The sequence below is a fragment of the Ixodes scapularis genome, unplaced genomic scaffold (assembly GCF_016920785.2).
Source record: "Ixodes scapularis isolate PalLabHiFi unplaced genomic scaffold, ASM1692078v2 PGA_scaffold9__187_contigs__length_104089568, whole genome shotgun sequence".
Classification (NCBI taxonomy): Eukaryota; Metazoa; Arthropoda; class Arachnida; order Ixodida; family Ixodidae; genus Ixodes; species Ixodes scapularis.
In genome coordinates this window covers 15,024,068-15,048,756 of record NW_024609884.1, presented here as the reverse complement: position 1 = coordinate 15,048,756, position 24,689 = coordinate 15,024,068, and positions in this window count along the sequence as shown.

Below are 24,689 nucleotides of genomic sequence, written 5' to 3'. Positions count from 1 at the left end.
AAAATTATTATTTTACGAAATCGCTACAAGACACTACAGTAGCACGAATTATTTTCACGATGAAAGCCACACAGATGTTGGCTTTATGGAATGGGTTTCAAAAACGTGCGCCACAGTGTGACATAACCCTTCACATTGAAGGCGATTACATCGAAAGATAGATTGGAGTACGGATAATTTATTGAAAGCAGCGCATTTCACTAGCAATCTTGAAGTACTCATTTCGAAACAAAGCTCACTTTCCGGACACGCCGCGTGTCACGCACATTTTGGATGAGCTCAAATCCCGACCACCAGGTGCCCGCAGGCTGATTGCAGTGACAGTGCCGTGTAACTGAGATATCGGAAGCGCATCAAAAAATCCCCATGCGGTCTAAATCGACGCTCAGTCTTTCGTTAGGGCGTAACAAATGCCCTTCCTTGGTTCTTCGCGTGAACCCTAAAAAGTTACTTTATTTCGACAGTTCGGATGAATGAACGATTTACAGGACGAAATATCATCCATGCGGAACAAGCTAATAAAGTTCCCAACATTTGTATTAGCTTACAGCGTGTCTAGGCACTGAGTGATGAACCACGGAATGTAATTACAACCACCGTTTTTGGTGATTTCTTTTGCAGCTGAACGTCGCTTTATTGGTTAAACTCAGCACTCAAATCGACGTTCCCTCATTAACAGTCTGGCAGTGCAGCGACGACACAAATTGAACCGAGGCTGAAAGGTTGTGCGTGCGCCCTAGGTCTGGTAATAGCTCAGCCTTCCAGTATTTGATGTCGTGGAAAACGCCGGCGGCATAAACTCATTCGGAACTTTCTGGTGTTCCCTGATTAAACCAAACCCGGAAATACTTTCTTTTTTTTTTCATCTTGAGACGCGATTGGTTAAACACATAATTTGCTTTGTCGCAAGTTAATCCAAGAGAACCGTAACAGGCTAGCTGGATTGATTGGCAGCAGCAAAACACGCTGGTGGTCCCAGGTCAAGTTTTTTTTTATTATATTATAATGTCGCACACTCTAAAAGAACCTCACTGCATCTAGTTTAGCGGTGAACACTACTAAAGTGCTCGAAAATCCTATTCTTTCGATTTATGGGGGAAGTTTGATAAATGACGTGGCTGGAAAAATGTTCACATTCTAAAAACATAAAGTCTGCCATTTTTTAGGCCCTGAGCACAATTTTTCACAACATATGCTGATATTATGCTCAGTGCCTCATCGTAGACTTTAATTTAGGTAGAATTGATTTTTTTTACACCATCATCATTTGCCTAGGTATCTTCCTACATCGCAGTTGATGGTACTCATAATACTCTGCTCTATAATAGGGGCGAATAATAGACTTTGAGTCTATTATTCGCCCCTACTACATCAGACTCCTCTCACTCCGCCAACCTATTTGTCTTCTAGACTGAATCATCCTAAACAAATAGCCCGGCCGCGATGTTTTTTCACAGCACATCAAAACGCCCTTCTCCCGACGCAATTGTGTACTGAAATGGCCTTCCCGGTGACATCGCAGCCATCGAGGACTCCGCCACACTTCGCGAAGTGATTCAACATTATTGTAATACCCACTCCCCTCTCTAACGCCTCACGACCTTAAGGGTATCGTAAATAAAAAAAATAAAAAAATTAGGATTATTAAAAAAAACTACATATTTTATCCAATTGTGAACGATGCCAAAACTATAAGAGCTAAATCCGCGGTGCCAGCATCAGTAGTTAGGTCTTGCGCGTTTTGTTCAAAGCAGCATGTTTTTGTTTTTTGCTTGTCTGGCTTCAGTCTTGCTCTTCGCTGGGGTTTACGGTGAATCAGAGTATAATCGCAAATGACTGAATGGTGTGACTGCCATTGGGGTAACAGCCATAAGTTTGGGCGAGCTGTGTTTTTCAATGCGCCTAAATCAATTGTGGTGCGCTATATATAACCCGATTGAGCGACTCTACTACTTTGTCATATCGCAGTCGACTTAGCGTACGTCACGAACACTCCGCGTCCGAATCTTAAAGGTACGATGGCGCCACAGTACACTCACTTCCGCAGCTAACTGTATCTTTCAAAAGTGGCCCGTTTTCGTAGGAAAAATATTGTTATGAGACGCACAATGTGCATATTTATTATAAAGACACGTAGTTAAAAGGTAAGTTGAAATAATCATATATTCCACTCGCCGCAGTGCCACTAACTAATTAATATAATTTTTAACGAGCTATGAAGTAACTGGCTATATTTTAGAGTGACCAACATCTTTATTGATGTTATTGGGTCATAAATCGAAGTAGAATAATTTTTATTAAGGTGTTATGTCCAAAGAGCCTCCTCTCACAATCATGATGATAGGCTTCTACTGCCTTCGTCGCGTAACACTTATACGTATGTAAGAATAGGTTCACAATCGCAACTTTCCTCGGTATTCTTTACTGGTGTTCATAATAAATCTCAAAGCAATTTCCATGTGAGCAATCTATTTTACCGAGAGTGCACCGAAGATGTTGTTGATACCGATTTTTGAGTCCTCCAAATATTGTTCGTGTGTTCCAGAAAAGATCACTTACCATTCCACAAACCAGGACGAACTGCGGTCGAATAGACGCCGAATGTATCCATTGGCGGGATGATACAAGTAAGCGCTACAAGCGTGACGTCATCACTATGGGAAACCTCTTCCCTCGATGATATTGAAGAAAACGGTTGTCACGAAGCATTTCAGGCCTCATTTTCTGCCTCGTCAGTCGTTCACACCGAGCAAAAGTGACGCATAATGAAGAGCGTGTTTCACTGTTCCATTCCCTGGCTTTCTTCATCCCTCCTCGCAAACATAATAGACTCGTGCCCCGACGGTCTTCCCAAATTGACATCAGTGGAGGATCGAAAAGGAACGAGCCAAAGTGACACTGACTGAAGCTCCACCTCCAGCACTCCGGGTCATTAGGCCTAATAGGCAGCCCTTGCTGACTGCCCCTAACCTAATAACGCCACATTCAAGCCAGGAAAAGTTTAGCTCGCGCACAGCCGAGTTCTCTCCGACACCGAATCAGCACGGTAAGACGGGGAGCAGGCCCGCGCGCGCCCGCATAACCGCAAAGCTAATGACAAAGGCGGTTCATGGACTCCGCCCGAGGCGCTCGGCTGGGTATCGATCCCCCTAGAACGTACGGACTGATCGCGGGGTTTTTCGAAGACACTCTTCAGCGATAAAGGAAGACGGTTCGCCCGTTTTCTTTAAACAACAGCCCCGGGCAACAGCGCGAACGTACTTCTTAATTGCGGAGTTCCTGTTCTTAAGCCGGCCGCGCCCAGCGACAGGGACGCTTGCGTGGCGCACCGAAAGACGTCGTCTCTTTCTAGACCCTCTGACACCGCCTAGTCGTTCGAATCCCGTCGAGCTTCCGGGCGCCGCTCGGGTGTAGGGGCATTTTGAGCCGCCGGGCATCGGATACAAAAAATTAGGGAACGCGGCACTGAATAATAAATAGCAAACGGTCAAGACAACTTCCGTTTTCGAGTGGCGCGTTTCAATCTTACGTATGCACTTCCGTTTGTTTGTTTGTTTGTTTTCGCTTTTTTAACGTGGAAGTTTGAGCTAGTTGGTATTTCATGATTAAAAATTAAAACAGCGCCTTCACTCTAAAACATGTTTGTGCGTCTACACTTGGAGAGCAAATCACCGCAACTTACGGAGGCAGCTCAGCGAATGACGATGCCGAAACATATGTTTAGACCGAAAAACGCAGTCTGAGTTGTGACATTAAGCAGTGCAAAACGTCACGCTTGCATTGCTTAATGGCACAACTCAGACTGCGTTTTTTGGTCTAAACATATGTTTTCGCATCGTCATTCGCTGAGCTGCCTCCGTAAGTTGCGGTGATTGGCTCTCCGAGTGTTGTGCGGAAAAGCAGACTGACGGGCTTTTTTTAGAGTGTTGTTCGTCTACCTTCATGTTCTTGTCCGTGTCCTTGCGCTGTTATAAATTTTTTTCTCTTTTTTCTTTTTTTCTTTTTTTTCTTTTTTTTTTTTTGGGGGGGGGGGGGCTTGCATGTTTGTATTGTTTTCGTTTAATTTCACGGTGCCAAAGATATAATCTTTTCAAACAATCCGTATCATGTTACTCGAGAGAGCGAAGGACGAAAACCAGTGCTTCTTGTGTATTTTCTGTTTCGCGTCAGCTTACAGGGACGCTATAAAATGCCTCTTAGGAACTGCCATAATCTGCGCGTAAAATACATAAACTTTCCCCAAGTTATTTTACTTCAATGTATTTAAGGCATAATAGAAAATTCAAAGGCTAAGAGACGCGCACAAGCCCACATCTAGAGCTATGCCACCAAACGAGATGGTCCACGAATGCTGTGTGCATACCACGCAGCACGGAGTAAACTGACGGGCTACGGAGTTCCATTTCATACTGTTGTGTTCTGATGCAGTTGCGTTCAAGTTCAATCTCTTTTCAAGTTACGTAGAAGAGCTCGGAACGAGCGCAGACCCAAACATTCCGATGAATACTTGGCGAAATTTTAAGCAATGGGACAAGCAGTAAGACGTCGTATTTTGCGGCCACCAAAAACAACACGTCTTTTTCCTAAACAATTAAACTTTTTTTTTCTTCCAGGTTTTAAGGTATTGGATAAAATCCGGTACGACATATTTGTTTATGAGCACCTTTACCATCCAGTATTTTTAGCGAGTTTAATCAGCTAGCTATCACTGACATTCGAGATCAACCACATATTCTTTTTTTTTTTTTTACTGGTGTTTTATTGTTTATGTCCTTAAGTATAAACCGCGTGTAAGCGATTTGGCGAGCGACGAGACAAGCGACGGCGACCCGTTTCGCTGTCGCTCAGTCAGTCAAGCGACGAGGCAAACCGCGTGAAAGCGAAGGGAGAGAGCGACCAAGGCGATGAGCGACGTTTTCTAGAAATCCAAAAACCGAGCGACGCGACAAGCGACAGTTAGAAATCTGCGTCGCTCGTCGCTCACTTTCGTCACTGTCGCCATCACTCGTCTCGTCGCTTGCCAAATCGCTTACATGCGGTTCAACCTTTATAAATGTTGTGAAGTACGAAGTAAACGGTGAACCTCAAAATTAAAATAATTTTTTTTTTTTCAACAAGAAAGTAAAAGAAGAAATCTTGTATAGACCGGAAATATCTAACGCATAGGACTGATTTCGTAAAAGCCTTGCCGAGAACTTGTCGTCTATACTCTATTAACGTGTCCTGGAAGATTGGTCACATAATTAATTCTTTCCGGGATGCTTATATCAGGAAGCCTAGATGGACATGCCTGGCACGTCCTCTCGATTCGATTCGCTCGGCCGGCTTATAGCCTCCACTGTGGAACTCTTCTATCGCTGCTATTTCGGTGGTACGATAGGATTCTTTTTTCTTCTCGCTTGCGCAGTGGTCGAGCTTTCTCTCTGTTGGCTGCAGTGTGTGCTGATACTTGTGCTTCGGATGAGTTTGTTCTCAAACAGGAAAACCACGCCTTCGTTCGCTGCAAACAATCTTAAAAATTGTTTGCAGCGAACGAAAAGGCGTTCACACTAAAACACCGAACGGCGAGTGTTCGCACAAAAACGTGCCCAAACAAGAGCACTTTCTAAACTTCCGGGCTAAGTAGATGAGGCCCCCGCTAACCTCTTTGGCTGGTCGGGCGGGCGTATTAAGCTGCTGGGTTCCTCCCGTTCGAAAACTTTGAGCATAATAAATCTAAACTCAAACACCGCACGAAAAAAAAAAATACACATTTCGAAAAACGAAATAGGAAACCTTGAGCATAATAAACCTGGACTCAAACACCACACGAAAAAGCGTTCAGCCTTTCCACTCTCGTGAAGAAGGAAGACCAGCGGAGCTGTACTCGATACGCCGTGTGCTTCTTCTTCGTCGTCGTCTGTTTTTCGCGCTGCTCCCTACGATGAATTCCCCCCCAACGCGCCCAATTATCAATTCTTCTATTATAGCTGGAAAGGTTGCCGCCATCTACGAGCGACGACGGAAACCATATTGGTTGTGTGCTTGTCGCGTCGCTTATAGATGGCGGTAGCTATCCAGGTAGGTTTGTGTCGACATACACGGACACGATCCTGGGTAACCTAGCCCTTAACAGCTCCACTGTAAAAAAAAAAAAAACGCATTTTGAAAAGCAACCAACACCTGACAACATTGCTTTAACAAAGCCTGTTAACCTGGAACGAATCAACGCAAAGTAAAGAATGATCAAACACGGGGATTTTTACCGGATCATTGAGGGTTAGGGCGGGTGCGTTCTGCGCTGGCGCCCTAATCCTGACTCGTGGTAAATGCGGGCCTCTGGGAAAATCCCCCGCCGTCGCTGAAACGTGGGATCAGAACGCTTATGATAGCGCGGCGAATCTCGGCATGCTACACGCATTACCGCTTCCCCTCTAACGTTCAGAGAAGGCATTAGTGTACCACCGTGGATTTGTAGTGATGCAATTAGCGAACCGTGCATTAAAAGGCAGGTTTGCGAGTAAAAAACGAGCCAACTCGATGAAAACAAACACTGCCCCATCAACGCGCTAAAACGTAATTTTTGTTTTTTCGTGATTGTAAGAGAACGTTTTCTCATTGCGTACTTCAACGTTTATATATTAGGGCATGAAAGGCCTTTTTAACGCTGCCCCCCAAATCCAAAATTTTGTCCGCCCGTGCATTTCCGGCTAAATTTATCGGGGAAATCAATGTGACGTCACCTATACAGGAATTCAGTTTCCCCGCTAAATTTGGCGGGTAGGGCTGTCACGTAACCTTACGTCACGTGAACTAGACATCAGTGAAGTTTCCCCGCTATTTTTAGCAGGACAATTAATTGACGTCACGTGACCCGACGTCACCTTACCTTTACTTTCATATATATATGAAAGTAAAGGTAAGGTATGCCACGTGACCTATACTATACAAGACTGTATGGAGAACACTTCTAAACAAATTAAAGTTATCACTTGTTAAATACTGCATTTCGTGCATTATAGGACTTAAAAAAAAAATGCTGCCATTTTTTTTTTTCTTCTTTTTTTTTACGTTGGCATTTTTGTGGTTTTATTCCGAGATGTGTATTCTGAAATAACACTTTCTGTTGTAAGGCAACAAACTGGGATAGAGTCACTGCCAGCGTAAGAAACGCGGGACGTGTACCCTACTGTGTTCAAGCTTCTTAATTCAAGATCCGTTCTTCGGCCTTCTTATCCGTGATTGCAGCGATTTCACTGGCCGTGGAACGATCGGGTCCCGCTTAAAGGTGCTTCTAGTACAAGCAAACTCCGCAATATGACACGCATCAATTGCGTCATAAATCATTAAAAAATAGTAAAAGAACTACACGAGGACTGCGCTTTGGTAGTATCAAGCCTCGTGTTGAGGCGTTAAAAGCTACGTCAAACAACGTGCACGGATTTAGAAAAAAAAAAAAAAAAAGTACAGCATGATTATTTTTATTTAGGGAAATCCGAATTTTTTTTTATGTACGAAGCTCATTTTTTTTCTGGAGTTTTATACGCGCTACTGATTGCAGTCAAATATATCAAAAGGCGCACTGGTAGCGTGAATATTTGAAGTTAAATAAACATCACAACTTGTCTATCTACTTCCTCAGATCTGTTTTTCACCATCCTACCACAAACACACAGAAATCTTCTACTTTAGAAGCTGCAGTAACTCAACGTAAGACGTCTTTTTCTTGGAATCTTCTCCCTTGCGGCACCGGCTCAACCTGAACTAACTGAGAAGCAGGCAGTGGCCTGGCGCCTCCTCCAAACCAACATGTACCCGAACCCAGTGGCCTGTAGCCGGTTCTACCCGGGACAGTTTAAAAATACGTGTAAATTCTGTAAGAAGAAGGCGGATCTGCCACATATCTTATGGGCATGCGCTCAGGCGGCACCGACCATTGACGGCCGCAAAATGCAAGACTGCGAGCCGTTGCGAGGCCCTACTACTCAGCTCAGACACTCAAGATCAGGTCTGGGCCACCCGGCTAGCCGAAGAAGCCGCCGAGGTCCAGGAGATCTCAGCCGTCTTCTAGGACTGCGGTGGATGAGATGGCTGCACCCGTCACCCCACTGACAGTGCTGGGACAATGAAGTTTTATTCTCTTCTCTTCTCCCTTGCGCCATGCTGAAACTACTGAAATGGCGAATTCAGTGCCTGGGTTGAGAACGCCTCCCCGGAAGAGACGCCGCCTCTTCCTCGTTTTCCGCTTACACCCTTTCCGCACGAATGAGACGACCAAAGAAGCGTTCGCGCCGTTCGTGCTTCGGGATATCGGAGGCCATGCATCAGGATATGGCTCGCAAGATACACAGTAATTCGATTTCAAAATATTTAGGCATGCAATTCGGTAATCACTGGGTTAACCCGAGAAATTTATATCATCCAATCAAAACTTTATAAATTAGGAAATTGCGTAATTATTTCAACCGGACGCTATATCGATGCGATCTCTACCATAAACAGTCAGTTTACTACGATAAATCACCTTTACACATGTTTATGCGCGAGTTTCAATTTATGGGGTTGGTAGGGAACTACTACTTCCTTTGCGTCGCTGTGTTTAAGATTTCTTGTGAGGGGTTTCTACACGTATATAAATTCCCAAGTTTCCTTCTATACTTATGAACAAATGGAGAATAATTCTGATAAACCAGATACACATGCCGCCATCGAGAACCTCTTCGCTCCTTTCACCCGCAAAAGCAATAATAGAAAGAAACGACTGGATCTATCCTCAGCTTGCAGCCCCCGTATCACATATGCATTTTTTCGAACCTAATTCTAGTCAGCGAAGCATGTGCACTCAACGGGACTGCCAGTATATCCGATTGGGTTTCTATTTGAGTGTTCAGAATAAAAGACAATATTCCGACAAAACACGGCGCGCACTCAATGGAAAAGCCTCTTGGATTGTGCCCTCCGAAAACCGATAACGCTGGAGGCCTCTTGAACTGGCTGCAGCTGCCTTTCGATTTTCCTTTGGTCAAACTGCGAGCCTCATTTAGGAAACTAAGTAAAAAAAGAAAAGAAATCGATAGGGCAAGTCGTGCGTCAAGGATTTTTGAAACTTTTTTCGCCGTTTTTCTTATATTGGTTTCGGGCAGAAAAAAAAATACAACCGCGGGGAACTCGTCAGTTGGTGAGATGAGAGTGTAATCCAAATACGGATATCTCGTTCGACTGGGCTTTGTTCAAGAGTGCTGAAATGGGCAACTGGCAAAGGAGACACTTTGTTCACTATACTTCTTCGCTCATTCGACTAAAACTAAATGTTTCGTGCTCAAACATACTTTGTACGTTCGTTGAACCGAATGTACCTGGAGGCCATTTTGTACGATTGTGTTACCTTTTTCTGTAGCTCACTTGAAGTCGTCACGTTTCGTGTCTCTGCTGTTTTTTTTTTGTCATTGATCAGGGCTAAGCAAATGAAAGGAGCCCACAAAATTGCCATCCACATTTTTCCTCTTGAGTATATGTTGCTAGTTTGAGGAATTCCAAGTCCCGCAGTCACGTTACAAAACCGAAAAAAAAAAAAGACACCGCAATATATACGTTCGGTTTTGCAAATGTTCTTCGGAGAATGGTCTCCGAGTCTGCTTTAGTGTCTTCCCAATTGGTGATTTGATCCAAGCCAAAGAAAACCGCTTAGTTATTTTCTGTCCACTTAGGCCAGCTCGATGGAAATGTTCAGGGCGCTTTGATGTTCCATTTCATTTTCTCTTCCAGGATGTTCTCGTTCTCGATCGAGGAGTCTGAAATGAGCACGTTTGTTTTAGCATGTTATATATATATATATAACATGCCGTCTTCACTCAACCTATGAAATTTTGTTCTCGTCATTATCTACATCATATTTCTGAAACAATTACGAGACAGGAAATTGAGGGAAAAGAGCCTGGGAGGACGAGCCGTCAAATTATACATGTTCACAAATTCTCCGCACTTCTATTCAGTGTCGCTCAGCCTCATTCGTGTGTATGCATGTGTGACTGATTCTTAACAGCGTCCAAGTAACGGTGCTTCGCTCGACTTTGCTCTACTCTACTCGACCTTCTTAAGCCGCAGCTTCACTGCTCACATATCACAAAAGAAAACAAAACACGGTTTTCGCACGGTATACAGGCACGTTTGCTTCATGTATGCTGAGAACATGGCTGCAGAGAGTACAAAAAACATGCCTCAGACAGTGTCTGCGGATTGTCGTTTTTATGATGTATTAGCAGTATTACCGCAGCTTTAGGTTTTGTATGTGCTGCGATCACGGCTACCTTGCCTTAGACGGAAAGAAAATACCGCCCATTCTATCTTAAAAAGAAAATGCTGTCTTTTTCACTATGACATTTATAAAACTGTGATGTTGGCTAGAAATATATGTTCAGCTTCTTTTTTTTAATGGTTTACGCAGCACACGACAGTCACTTGTGCTTCAACAGCATACCCTGACCAGAAAGAAGAAGAAAAAAAAAAGAATTGACCACTGATACGTTTAAAGCCTAGAATAATATTAATTTACTTTGCAACTTCCCAATTCTGACCACAGCGCCAACAGATAGCACTGTTCTGGAACATCTGAGTTATTTTCCTCTTCGCATGTTTTCTTTATAAATAAAATTCTCTCGCAAATCGCGGTAGTGACATGGTCCGTGTTAGACGGAGATGTGTGTATACAGTGGTGGACAATGTGAGCTGAAACGACCAAGCAACGACCGAAAGAGACGGGGGCGCTGCCTCGACGCGAGAAGTTCGGTTCTCACTTAGAGATAATATGCGAACAAGAATGCCGTGGCCACTCCTGTCTCACTTGGCCTGCTCCCTTAACGCGTTTAGGAGCGGTTACGTGTAACTCGCCTTTACCCTTTGCCATCACCTATACCCACGCTTGTCGTCGCCTTCATTATCAGGGCTCGTGGTCTCTGCGTCAGTTCTCAAACATGATCAGCCTGAATCAGATAACATGCCACTGATCTCGTACGCACGCTAGCTTTCGTTGCTAGTTAAACTTCCCGCGTCGGCGCACCACCACCGGTATCTTACGGTCGTCGCTCGGTCTTTTCAGCTTACTTTGTTCATGTCTGTACACGTGGCATACCTCTTCCAGCCTGGTGGTTTTGCGTGCCTTGTGTGTTTCTTGCACTGCGTCAACTTTACGCTGTACGAGCGGCACTGTATTTACCGACGTTTGTTTGCAGACAAGCTCGCTGCCGCCAGCTATCAGCGGATCCCCTGTGCGCTTCCGGTTTTCCTCCTATTTTGCTTTTGTTTCACATCCTTTTGTTATTTGTACTGCGCTCTACAATGCGCGCAGGTTCTTACAAACGTATTGCAGTTACTTTTCTAAAAAAAAATCTTCTTATCCGATCACTGTGCGTTGCTGAAGAACAAATAAACACACTACCGGAAGTCTACTGGGGCACATGATACTGTGGCGCCCTCGGGGTACCAACTCCCACCGAATGCGGTGAGTACGCGAATCAAAAATTCACAGGGTTTCTTATGTTATCCCTATCGACTTGCAGGCGAAAGCCCAAGAGCCGATGCATTAAAGACAGACACATGATTTACTCGCTGAGTCATCCCTCTTAACATGATGCGTCAAAACCTATATACTGACAAAGCCAGACAGATCGCCACGAGCAGCGGCCGCCGAAATGGAAAAGGTGGAGCGGCAGACAACGGATGAGAGGAGAGCCACGTGACTGGCGCCCCGCTGCGGCGAGACGCCGAACCACACTTCTTCCGAGCGAACAATTGTGTTTCGGGTCCTGGCCGCTGCAAAAGCTGTGCGCCGACGTCCAGGTTTCCCGAGAAATAGCTCTTTGGTGCTACGTGCTACCAGATCCTCGCGCTCCAAATCTGCGACCGGGCACTCTATGGCTCTGTCGTCGAACTGTCAAGCTTTGTGAGTACAGACGAAGCGATGGCTGAGTCATCCTTCTCAATGTGCTGAGTCATCATTTTAATTCGCTTAGTTATCCACTGAGTGGTCACGTAAACGATTTGGTACCTTCGGGTCGCCGACGTGTTTTCGCTCAAGGACTTTGAAGGTCGACTGAACGATCAGACATATAAGGAATTTCGCCTTAAAAATAAAAATAATTACCAACACAGCCCAATGACTTCAGGCGTAAGGTATGTGCAGGGATTGCAGAGAATTCTGAAAAAGATCCACTGAAATAGTGAAAGTGCATGCACCAGCAGCTAAGTGGCATGAATCAGGTTAAAGATGGGGCGTCGTCGGCGTCCCCGAACATGACTGCTTGTGCACATTTCTTTTTAATAAAAAAAGCTCGCCCGCCTTCCCGAGAGTGAGGCGAAGAGCTGTGTGTGATGAGATATGAAGAGGCCAGACTTTGACCAAGGGAGTTACGCCAAAGCCCGATTGCGATCCCCACGGACACCGAGGGGAGGCTTATACGATCGCGGGGAAGTTGTCGGGGCCGCAGTAACAAAGAAAAACGAGCAAAACAAGGAACGTCATCTTCCTTGGACACTGTCCCAAATCGAAGATAGTACTGCAGCCAAGCGCGTAAGATACGTTATGGGTTGCGACCCATTGGACTTGGCGGCAGCCCAACAGCGCTTGTCTTGGACTTTCTCTCTTGTTTTCTTCTTCTTCTTGCGGGGGAACAATGGCTGAAAAATAAATAAATGAAGTAAGAGCTCGCTCTTGTCTCCTCCTGCCGCAGTATATAAATGTCTATGGAGCTTAAGGGGACAGTACGCTTTTTCTTTCGACGTTAATTTGCACCCCTTAACGAGATTAGTGCACCCTCTTCCACTTAACTATACGACGTCGATTCTGTTGCCGCCAAGTTAAGAATATATACTATATATTTAATTTACGATATATGAAGAAAATAATGGCGTGCCGTAAGACATACCTCAGAAAAGGATTGCTTAAAGTGTAAGGTACGTTTATTGGACGACGTTCCGAGCTGGGCCCGCTCTTTATCACGTCACGGCAGAGTGCGGACGGCCAACAAACACAACCCGCTCCTCAAAAAAAAAAAAAAAAAAAAAGATGGGAAGGAGGAAACGACGGAAGTCTAGCGGTTTGCTATAATATGCGTTCGTTTGTTGTGTTGCAACACAACAAACAACAACAACAAATACTAAAAAACGAGGGAATCAAGCAAACACAAGACCAAAGCACCGCGGGGTCGGTCGGTGGGGCAGGAAGGCGACGCACCGAGTCGAGAGGCGACGCTACTCAACGATCAGACGATTGTCATTTATGTAGATTTCAAGCGTCTCCGCTTGCAGACTGTGCCGAATTCGGTTGTCTATGATTTTTCGAACACCAGGGAATGTCCTAGATCTGGGAGGTGAAGGGACGGGCGGCTACTGCATTGGAGAAAGTTCGGTGGTTAGAGGGGCTCCGGGAGCGCTGAGGAGAGCTGGAGTCTGGACGAGTGAAGGAGCCTTGCTCCGACCGTCCGACGGCGTTGAAACCGGCCCGGTGGAAGCTCCGAAAAATGGCGGACTCGGCCACTCCAGTGGACTAGATCACAAAGTGGAGGCGAAGCGGCTGGCTCGGCGGGAACATCTCCATGGGCGAGACGCTCGCCGATTGCACCCGTCGAGGTTCCTTCTGCGGCAGAGGCGGCCTCTGCTCCTGATCATCGTTTGTGGGTACGGTTGTGATGGGCTGGTCGGGCTCGTCGGTCTGCGTGTGAACTTGACAGGTGCTGCGAGGCGGCGTCAGATACTCCAGCCATCCCGGATTAGCTCGGTGTCTCCCCCGCTGTAGCGCCCCATGAAGGCTTCCAGCGAGGAGACCTACTCCGCAGAAGCTTGAGTGCCGTCCGTTGGCAGCCAGGACTCGAAAGGGTGGGAGCTGGTGGAACGCGTGGTCAATGTAGAAACAGCCGACAGTTCAGAGGCAGAGTTTGCGGAGCCTCTCATTGAACTGTCGGACCTCCTGGTTGAAGCGGAACACATTGTCCAAAGTACGTTCCCTCCGGCGCCGATTCAGGTATCGCGGCAGGACCCGGGTGGCGTACACAGTCGTAATATCCGGGCGCTCCCTCGATAGGTGGTGGAGAATGTCTCGATACCTGTTGAATGCGGATTCGGCTCCGGTGGTGGTCAGGTCGTTGCCGCCCACATGCAACACGAGTGTTGTCACTGTGGGAGGCACCAAATCCAGCAGGTCGCTGACGTCCAAGATTCTTGGTCAGCTTTGCGCGATAAACGCAGGGGCGTCATTCCGGCGAAGGTCGAAATGCTCGTGGATATACTTCACTTGGGAGCCCCCCACCAAAGCAGCCGTAGGCACATATTTGGGATACTTACGCTGAATACACCTTGAAGCACGGTCGGCAGCCATACTACGGGGCTATGATAAGAGACGGAAAAATCGCGCGGGCGCCTTATCGCGCCGGGAGCCTTGCTCCCGCTCCACGAGTGGTAACTTTGGCGCAATATTGCGCTTCGCACGCGCTCAAAACATTTCTAGAAATGATATATTTAGTAGTTTTAAATAACGCTCAGCCAGTTTCTAATTGGAACCATATGTCTATTTTCACTCATTTAAAAGTTAATTAACGAATTTTAGTCCATTACTCACGAGACCGTGTCGGTTGTTTGCCCCTCGAATGCCCGCCGAGCTCAAGATACATTTAGTGAAGACGGCATTCATGTAGCAGTAGAAACGCCTTTTTTTAAAATATGTTTCCAAATTAAAACAAAATATCACCCGGTATGAGTTATACAGCAGTTTCCTCAAATCCGTCCGTTTATTTGCGTCTTTTTTTTAATATCTGAGACTTGAAATTGTTTGGTTTTTCAGCCTGCGGCATGGTAGTGTTGAGATTTATGAATGAAAGTGTTATACCAAGATGTTTAAAGTGTAGTGCTTTAAAAGTAACATAAAATGTATATTTTCCGATCAAAACTAACACGCACAAATGATCTTGATTTGCATAAAGTTTATTCAACAGAGGGTATAAGTTTTGTTTTTCGTTTTTTGTTTCATCTTTATTATTTATAATACATCCAAAGTACTTTGACAGTGACAGGTATGCAAACTTGAACGCTGCAACTAAACATTACAATGTTGATTTATTGTATGAGGATTGTTATTATTGAACCCATATTTTAGTTAGCTCCTCGGGTGTCAGTGGTGTGCATGTGTGTATTACATGGGCGCGCACAAATACACACATATATTCACGCACGCACGCACACACACAGAGATGCACGTACACGTACACACACGCACAAATTTCAACTGAGACTTCAAGACTTTTTTCTACAGTTTACGCGGACAAAGCGAGGACGATATAACTCAAAATCCGTATGAACGTTCAACCTCGGTGTCTACTTTCTTTTTCCGCATCCCTCAAAAGGGATGTGATTCTTTTTTCGGCGTATGACGTCTTTATGGTGACCTTATCTCAGGTTAGCTTTCTCTGGTGAGCCCTTCTTCGAAAAGAAAACAACAGTGCTAAAATGCGCCAGGTGAAATCCCACCTGTGTCGTCACAAAAGCTCTGCATAGCTCAGCTATGAAACGTGACGACCTCCGCAACGTCTTATGTAACTCTCGGGGCTTGGTGTACCACCAAACAGGCAGCCCAGGACGCAAATTAAAAGTGTCTTCACAATGCGCGTCGCGTCGAGTAAATGTCGAGATGCTCTCTGTAGATCTTCCTTTCCCCCGACCATGCGTCAGAAGAACCATGAGGAAAACACTGATGAAACGAAGATCGCCTAAAAAACGCCCCTACCCTGGGCAACCCCATTAGCTGAAGTGCACTTTGCAAAGACACAAAATGTTATATTCATACCTCAATACCTGCGTCTGACCGAAGTAAAGCTTAGCGCTCTGCATTATGCAAGGAAGCTGCAGTCGAGAGGCCCTACGCGATGCCGGCGGTTCTTATATTTTTAGGTCGGCCGACCGGCTCTCCCCCCACAAAGCCGTTTGCAATATTCGGAGGTAAAACAAGAAAGTATAATGCAGAGCTTGCCGGAAGTGTTTAAGTTGATCCCCCCCCCCCCCCCCCCCCCCCCACCCCTCCCCTTGTCATCCGTCGGCGGAGGACCTTACTTGGAAATGTGATCAATCAATTACGGGTCGAACTCGAGTTATGAGTGCGTGTAGCGACATGTTCTATCGAGGCTCATGGTTAGAAAACATGCGTTGCGTGCGGGGGGCGGGGCAGTCGGTGAAATAAGAGAAGAGAATGTAAGCGAGCGTATAAGTCAAGATGAAAACGGCCGGATTTGTTTGTGTTGTGTTTTTGCGCACATAACCCGTGTACAATCGCCTGAAATAGTAAAACCTTATCAAATAGAGGAAAAAAACACTACGCAAGAATAATTTTGCTTTTCTGCTGTAAACATTCTGCATGTTGCAGCTCCAATTGGCCTAATCCACAGCCTCCTCTAGATAATTTAAGCGCATTCTACACTAGGATGAATGATTGTTGTTGTTTTTTTATACATAAAATTTGTTCCACCTTGAAGATATATCCTTTGCTTGCATTTTTTTTTTTTTTTGTATGTGCGGGTGGGTGCATGGCTGATGTTTTAATCAGTGTTTATTTTATTTTTCGCGATGATGAGTTGAGTGGCGTTTTTTCAACCATTGATTTTGTGGCACCCTTAGCGTAAAGATACGGTCGCTTCCATTGCGACAACAGAAAAGAAACATGGCGCTTCCGAACTACGTAGTTTTTGAACTTAAGATTTATTTCATTCTCTTTTCATCTACAGAGGAAGAAAATAAACAATGTTCCCTACTTCTATTCACAGATTGCATAACGAGAACCGTAAAATGAAAAGGAAGCTTCTGAAACACCTATTCGATATCACTGACTATTTTCCTTCCGATTCGCCGGCCCACTAACAACCGCTAAGGGCAGCTCCTTTTTGAATGCAAGTGTTAGATCCTCCGTCTTTCTACACTCGTACACTCGGCAATACTAAAATCACCTATTTCCATGGCTTCTATTTTTTCCCTTCAAATAGATACAGTCGTGCAAGGTGTTAACTGCATCGCTGAAAAAGTTGCTCGTCGCATAAGGGGTGGGGTTTCTCATCTCACTTATGCTGTCAACGATGCAGTAAGCATTAGGCATATCCAATTGCTTGTCCCTCTTTTCAACCGGTCTTTTGCTATTTCTGTATTCAAATGAAGTTCTTAAATAAGAAGGTGACATTTTCCTCAACAGGCTCACCATCCAAAAGCCTACCCACAGATCCGGGGGACTATACTAAAGTGACTGCATAAATCGGCTTGGTAACGTATGGCGCTACGATTTACCACAGAGGTGCCCGAAGGCGTGGAAGCATTGCATCCAAATGTCAAAGAACACACTTACCTCAGTTAAAAATATTTAAAAAAAAAAAGATAAGTGATATTCCTTATTTACGGCACCCATCTGATATATCCATGCACATTCTAACTGGTGCAACAACCGACAGATGGCGGCAGCGACACCGGCGTCAGCTTGCCACACGGTCGCGCCAAGAGTGAAACGGTTTTTTTTCGAATCATAACGGCGCCCCCCGTGATTTCTTTTTCGTTCCCTATAAAACACGATAACTATACACAAATGAAATTGTTGAAGAACCTGTGCTGCGCAAATCGACAAGCACGAAACGTCCGCCTGCCAGGCACAGGAACGTCGTGTCCGCTCGTGTGCACCAGCACCAGGGACGGAACGAGAAAAACGACGACGACACGGGTACGCGCGATTGCTGGGACGATCGGGCGCCATCCACCTCGAGCGCTTTCATGTAAAGTATTTCTTGATGCAACCGACGTAAATGAGCATGTACAGTCTTTATTTCAACCAGTAAACAGAAATCAAACCGATGGTTCGTCGAGCGGCAAGCCAACGCCTGTTCAAATAAAACCGATGGTTCTTCGGGCGGCAAGCTGACGCCGCGGCCGCTGCCGCCATTTGTCGGTTGTTGCGCCAGTCCGAGAGCGCGTGGATAGCAGACGAGCGCCGTAAATAACACATAATAAAAAAAATCAGTTATCTTTTTTTTTCTTATCAGGTAAGTTTTATTTTTGAAAATTTGATGCGATAGTTTCACTACCATCATGCATCTCTGTGGTAAATTGTAGCGCGGTAGGTTACGAGGTCACTTTAAGGGCTTCCCCCGGATCCGTGGGCACGCTGTAGTGTTTTGTATGCGTTTACAACGCATAATCATGATGACATTACCCTTTAGATTGTTATACCATCCCTACTGCCATGTCGCAAACTAGAAATTGCGGTACCGCATTCAGAACAAAACAGCCGTGGATGGCAATAACATTTCAGAAAGCTCGCTTCCGCGTGTATTCTTATATGGTCCATCATCGATCATTCCTCGACGCGTTCCAGACTGTCCGTTATAGTTCCATACAAACGCGTTTATTATACGGGGCCATGAAACTCAATTAATGCCGCCCCAAAGGAAGGGAGAAAAAAAAATTAAAAGCGTGATTCTTGCATTGAGCTCGCAGGCTGCGAGGGCTGGCGTGGTGATATTGAACAACACTTCATCTCATTTGTAAAAAGCGTTCTGCACACGACATTGAACTATACATCCGTATAATTGGGGCCTGGCCTTCGAGCGTGGAACACGAGAGAAGTGAAAGTCTCGCGCATAATAAAGCAGACCTACGAGAACTTGAATCGGCTCGTTCCCCGCCCCTCGCCCTCCGTTACACGCACCAATCTTTGCCATGGCGACAGTGAGGGACAGGCTCGACGTATCAACAAACTCCGGTAATGCAATCAATTTAAGGCACTATCACCAACACGCGCGCATAAATTTACATCGAGGCCCTGGGACCTGATAAAAAGCAATAAAAGAAGACTCAAGTTCGCTGTTCTCTGGAAAATTAAGAAAACCGAAAATTCAAAATTGTTTTGCCCTTTTTTATTTTTTTATTTTTTTTTATTGCTTTTTGTGCAATGAGATATAAAGAGGGGCATGAACTTGCTAATGAGGATAATGTCACCGATGATTTCCCGAGGACGGTGCAAATTTGTTCCTAATCGTGTCTGCGCCAGTGACGCAAATCCGCAGAAAAAGAAGGAAAAACAGCTCTGGTTGTGGTTAATGGGTGTAGTTTAGCTCTTCGACAAAAATAAAAGTAATGAATGAGGGGAAGCTTTAAAATACTTCTGGTCAACTAAGTTTTTGTAGTTGAGGAAGAATAAAACTGTAAAGAAAAAACCCATAAAAAATAAGACGGCAGCATTAAAACGCGCTCTACTGCTTCTGCTATAAATGTAATCTTAACCTTATAGCTTATATATGTTACGTATCTAGGAATGAACTGGGCAGACAAAATGTATCTCGGAAATTTCCGCGAGTAGCGTCCGTTTCAAGTTGATGCTTGCAGACGGCACTGCGGGTCGTGAACGCCTCGTCTGGCCAATTGAATATCAATCGAATGGCAGTGCGGGGCGTGACAAGCATGGCACTCTGAGGGAAAGCGGTGTACAGAAACTTTACACCCAGAGCGAAAAGCTTTTTCCTTTCCACGACGGTGACAGCAACGAAAGCAGAGGGGACACAGATACAAAAACTACCTTCCGCCGCTCGAAATAAAAATAAACGCACTCCTTCGCGCAGCAGAAAGATAGCTACATACTTTATGACCTATCGATTATTCGTCCACAACGGAAAAACGAAAAAACACAAGAGTAGTGGTGTCGTCACTTTCCCGGATGACACGAAACCCTTTTGGCTTAACGGCAATACTGATCATCGATGCACATTTTTGGTGCCCTGGTAAAACTTTCGAGTAAGTGGCATTCCCAGCGTGCGAAAAGAGCCATCTTTCGAAAATGTCCGAACGTAATTTTAAAGCGACGCTCGATTTCTTTATAAGCGATAGCGAGCACGCTGGTTATAAATCAGCGCATTAAAGCGAGACACAGCAAAGCAAGAACATTAGTAGAAGGCAGAAAACGAGACAATGCTTGCCCCCCCCCCCCCCCCCCCCCCCCCCCCCGGCCCCATCACTTCTTACTTCCCTTTTCTAACCCCCTCTTTTCCTCTCCTCGTCGATACCCCTTTCGTCGGAGTGTGGGGAACGTTCTAGGAGCGAGAAAACTGGCGTTGCTGTATTAAATATGTGTTCTTATTTATCTATTTTTCTTAGGCTTTTCGTTGTTGCGCCAAAACAGAAACGTCGAACGGACGGCGTGAATAATGATTCGAGTCTAGGTGCGCAGTAGCAAACCATCCCATACAAGAAGGATGGAGATTAATGAGTAAAACCATGATTCCAGTTGGCTCCTTCTCATTCTTAACCGTGAAACAAAAGAGAGCTAGAGAGAAGAAATATATATATATATATATATATATACTGTGCATTGGGTTGTTTTTGTGTAGCTCATCGTTTCACCGCTTTTGCTTTTAATGTTCATCCACAAATAAATTTCCTAAGGCCAGTTTCCTTTTCCTTTTTTTCTTTTTGTAACCTTACGTTTTCTTGTTTTGAAACAACCAGAAAGAGAGCAATGCTTCCAAAGAAAGCCAGGGTTAGGAAATGGATTTTAAATTTTATTTATCTCGACTCGCTGCTCGGTGGTTGGTGGCTGATCTGTTCTCGTCCGCATCGCTAAGCGTTTTTGTTACGATTACGTATGGTATATCTTCCAAGTGTGTTTTTTTTTCCTTTTGCTCACTCAGTCTTATCTACGCAGTGGCCAGTCATAACCGCAGTACTTTTGTTCTGTTTTGTTGTGTTATTAAGTTTCATCATGTCGAACGCCCGGTCTCTGTCGTAACGCCCTTACTCTTTTTTTCTTTTTCTTTTTAATTATGGCAAAACATTTTTAATCTCCCGTGCTCGAGCTCTTGTGTCATTTGCCGCTACGTTCAGCCCCGTATATTTGTCATCGGGCAAGCGTTTCACGTGCAGTCGGGCACCTGAAACGCTTGCAGTTGAATAAGAGGTAACTAAAGCAACAGGTGAATACTCCGTTTCGCATTAAAGGGTCAAAGTCGAACCAAAGTAAACGGTCTCAAGTCGAACCAAAGTAAATAATTGATATCAATGTTGACAGACTAAATAAGAGCACTCCCAAATTATTGCACTTATAGGAAACCGCGATCCACTCTAAAACCGATATTAAAAATGCTACTACCAGCTTCTCAGCGGGCATTCAGCGGGTTGGCTGTTTGTCAAGCAACCTTGTGCCCTGGTGTCATCTTCGTCTTCAAGGAGGTTTCTTGTTTGTGCTGTCACTTCTTTCACCGTGTTTTTCTGTTCCGTTTTCAGCCGTCCCAGTGGACGATTTCTGCTTGTTACGTTATGTTTTAGGGGCCGTAGTTTGTAAGTGCGCTTCGGCGACCGCGCACGAAGGTTATTGACTCGCTGCTCGGCTCGAGCGCTTCGTGGTGCCTAAGGTGGAATTCACCGGCGGCCATAGACGCTTTGCAGCAGCTGTGCATGGGTGCCGCCATAACCGATCTTCAGTTTTTAGTTTCCTCTTATTCCCTTCACTTCACTTCATTATTATTATAGCAGGCCAGGTTATTGCCATTTTAGATTCTAGTGTGTCCTTCTCCCCAGCATCGGCGTTTGTGGAGGTTCGTCAATGACCGTTTCAGTGGCTCGGTATCTCGGTAAGGCAAAAGAAGGTCAGCAATGGCGGCCGGAATCTATCGCGTGTGTAAAGCCTCTATAGTTCAGTCCATTCCTGCTCGGCGCGAGCTTACGATTACTTCCACAACGTTTCTGCAGCGTGCATCGCATACTACCGAGTTTGTAGTTCTTCCTAGAAGATAAGTAGGGCCACGTTCTGAGCCTCCGTTCATCGTGGCGATCACTGTTTTTGACCGGGAACTTTATCAATGTGTATTAATATTTGCTACGGATGCTTGATATTTGCGAAGCAAAGCAGTAGACCAGCCGTAGCATCTTACCTGACTGATCGGACCTGCTCTTGCGACAAGGCCAGTCGTACCTGTTGCGGTACCGCAATACGGACTTTGCGTCACACGATTGCCATGCAGCTGATCACGAAACAGATGAAATAGCCTAGCAACGTTCTGACATGTTTAAGTATCTTGATGTCACAATATCGTGGGATCCCAGCTGGATCGGGCACGTCCAAAATGTATGTAATTATGCATATAGGAAGCCTGATTTCATGATAAGCATCGAATGAATTCCGATGTCAGAACTAATGTTTATAAAGCTTTACTGCACCCACCGCGAGAGTGCGCATCAATAATATTAAGATGGGACCCCCAAACACAATATCAAACTAATAAAGTTGAGCGAATACAAAAGCTTACAAACAGGCTTTGTTTTTTTTATTCTTCTTTTTATACAATAGGCACGAGTCTGTTTCAACACGGATGAGAGAAGCCCTTAGAGAAGTCCTTAGCGTCAGGTCGTAAAATTGCGCGACTGAAATTATTTCATCCGCTGTATTTTAATCACCTTAATGCTGACAAGCAAAGTTCTACAAGGCGGTAGAGACGTTTAAACAATGAATTATCATTTGACCCATATCTAGCCAATATTGATCTTTATAAATATTATTTTCTTGCGAAGACCATCGAAGACTAGAATAGATTACCCCCGAGTGTTTTCATTGATGTCTCTTCAGTCGAAATATTTGAAGAAACATCGTTGGATTGGTTTTTCTTGACGAGCAGTATACGTTTCCTTTTCTTGTTTCTTTTTTTTTTTTTCTTTTTTTTTTTTCTTACAGTAACAGCGTAATTAGAATTATTCAACGTATAACTTCTTGCGTTGTGTTTCTTTGTAAGTGTCAAAAGACCTTTGCAAAAATCGCCTTCTGCGCCCTGCCATTTTTTTGTTTGCTGGGCTGTAGAACTCCTTCTCAGCATGCGCCGTTCCTGTGGTGTCCGGTGTAAGATACCCAGTGCATGCGTCCACAGCTCAATGACTCAGCATTTTTCAGCCGGATGATAACCGATGCAAAGGTCTATATTCTAATTGTATTACGTTTGTTTTTGTAAACAAAAAGAGACAACCATTTCTTTGTGAAGATGAATGTTGATTACGGCAGGGAAATCCGTCTATCGACCTACCAATCCCTAATTAAGCATGAGTCGCAGATTACTTTCTTAAATGATCACTCGGTAGAAAGTGAGTCCGTGTATGGCTTTGCTATGCGCATACGTCATCAGCACTAAACTCTAAAAAAAGCCCGTGCGTCTACTTTCCCGCACAACACTCGGAGAGCCAATCACCGCAACTTACGGGGGCAGCTCAGCGAATGACGACACCAAAACACATGTTTAGACCAAAAAACGCAGCCTGAGTTGTGACATTAAGCAATGCAAAACGTCACGCTTGCATTGCTTAACGTAACAACTCAGACTGCGTTTTTTGGTTTAAACATGTGTTTCCGCATCGTCATTCGCTGAGCTGCCTCCGTAAGTTGCGGCGATTGGCTCTTCGAGTGCTGTGCGGGGAAGTAGACTCACGGGATTTTTTTCAGAATGTATCAAAACTCAACGCCAAAACATTTAATCCCCGGTGAGACCATTTTCTTTTTTTAGGCAAACGTCAGAAAAAAAATGTATCTAATATTTTACTTGTACTTAGTATCCCCTTAGTTAAATATATAAAGTAGCGTAAAAAAAAAAAAAAAAGACAAGAACAAGAAGTAAACAGGACAAGCGCTAACTTTCAACTAGTTTTACTCGGCAAAAGGAAAGCATATATACACACCGCGCTCGAAGCAACAACAAATAAAAGCTATCGAGTCAGTATCCGATCATGCAAAAACTGAAATTCATTCCCATGCAGCACAATTGACGTGTCGCTAACACATGCCGTCCCACTTTGTTTTTCTTTTTTTTTTTTCATAAAGAACGTTTTTAAAAGTTTACGAGCGACAATCTCGTGAACTTTCTCCCCAGAATGTTTATCTGCTGAAATCGCGGAACACAGCCACACGTGTTGCAATGTATGTGTAAATGCGAGCCATATTTATTTTTTACCGACAGTGCGTGCAATGGGGCTCGCATTTACCTATGCGTTGCTAAATATGGCTGGCATATTTAGCAATGTATAGCAATACAAAAAAGAAAAAAAGTGAGACGGCATATGTTAGCGACACGTCAATTGTTCTCCTTTCGAATGAACTTCAGTTTTTGCATGATGGGATGCTGACTTGATGGCTTTTATGTGTTGCTGCTTCGCGTGTGGTGTGTATTTACTATTTAACCTTTGCTTTTCCTGAGTAAACCTACTTGAAAGTTAGCGCTTGTCCTGTTTACTTCTTGTCCTTGTCCATTTTTTGCGCTATTTTATATGTTTAACTATGACGAACCAACTAGCCCAACAGCGTACCCTACCAGATTAAAATTCCCTGCTGGGGAATGCCCACTTGGCGTTGTGTGTTCTGCTTTCCACCTTTCTACTGCCTACGGAAAGAGAGAAGAGCAATCATATATCGATGTTCTGTTTTATATTTTTCTCTTAACAAGCCCCCTGTTTTAGATTTCATTCAGATAAATATTTCTTGAGAAGATACACGTATCTCAGAGGTTTCAATTTGTCCAGCATTTTCTGTCCATTCCTCCACCTCTACTATCATATGTGGTGCTTGGGTTTACGCTACACAAACTGGTATATTAAACAAAGTGTCTTCATTAACACGTACAGTGTCTAAATCGTTACGGCTATACGAGTCCCGGCCAATTGCGTACCCCAAATAC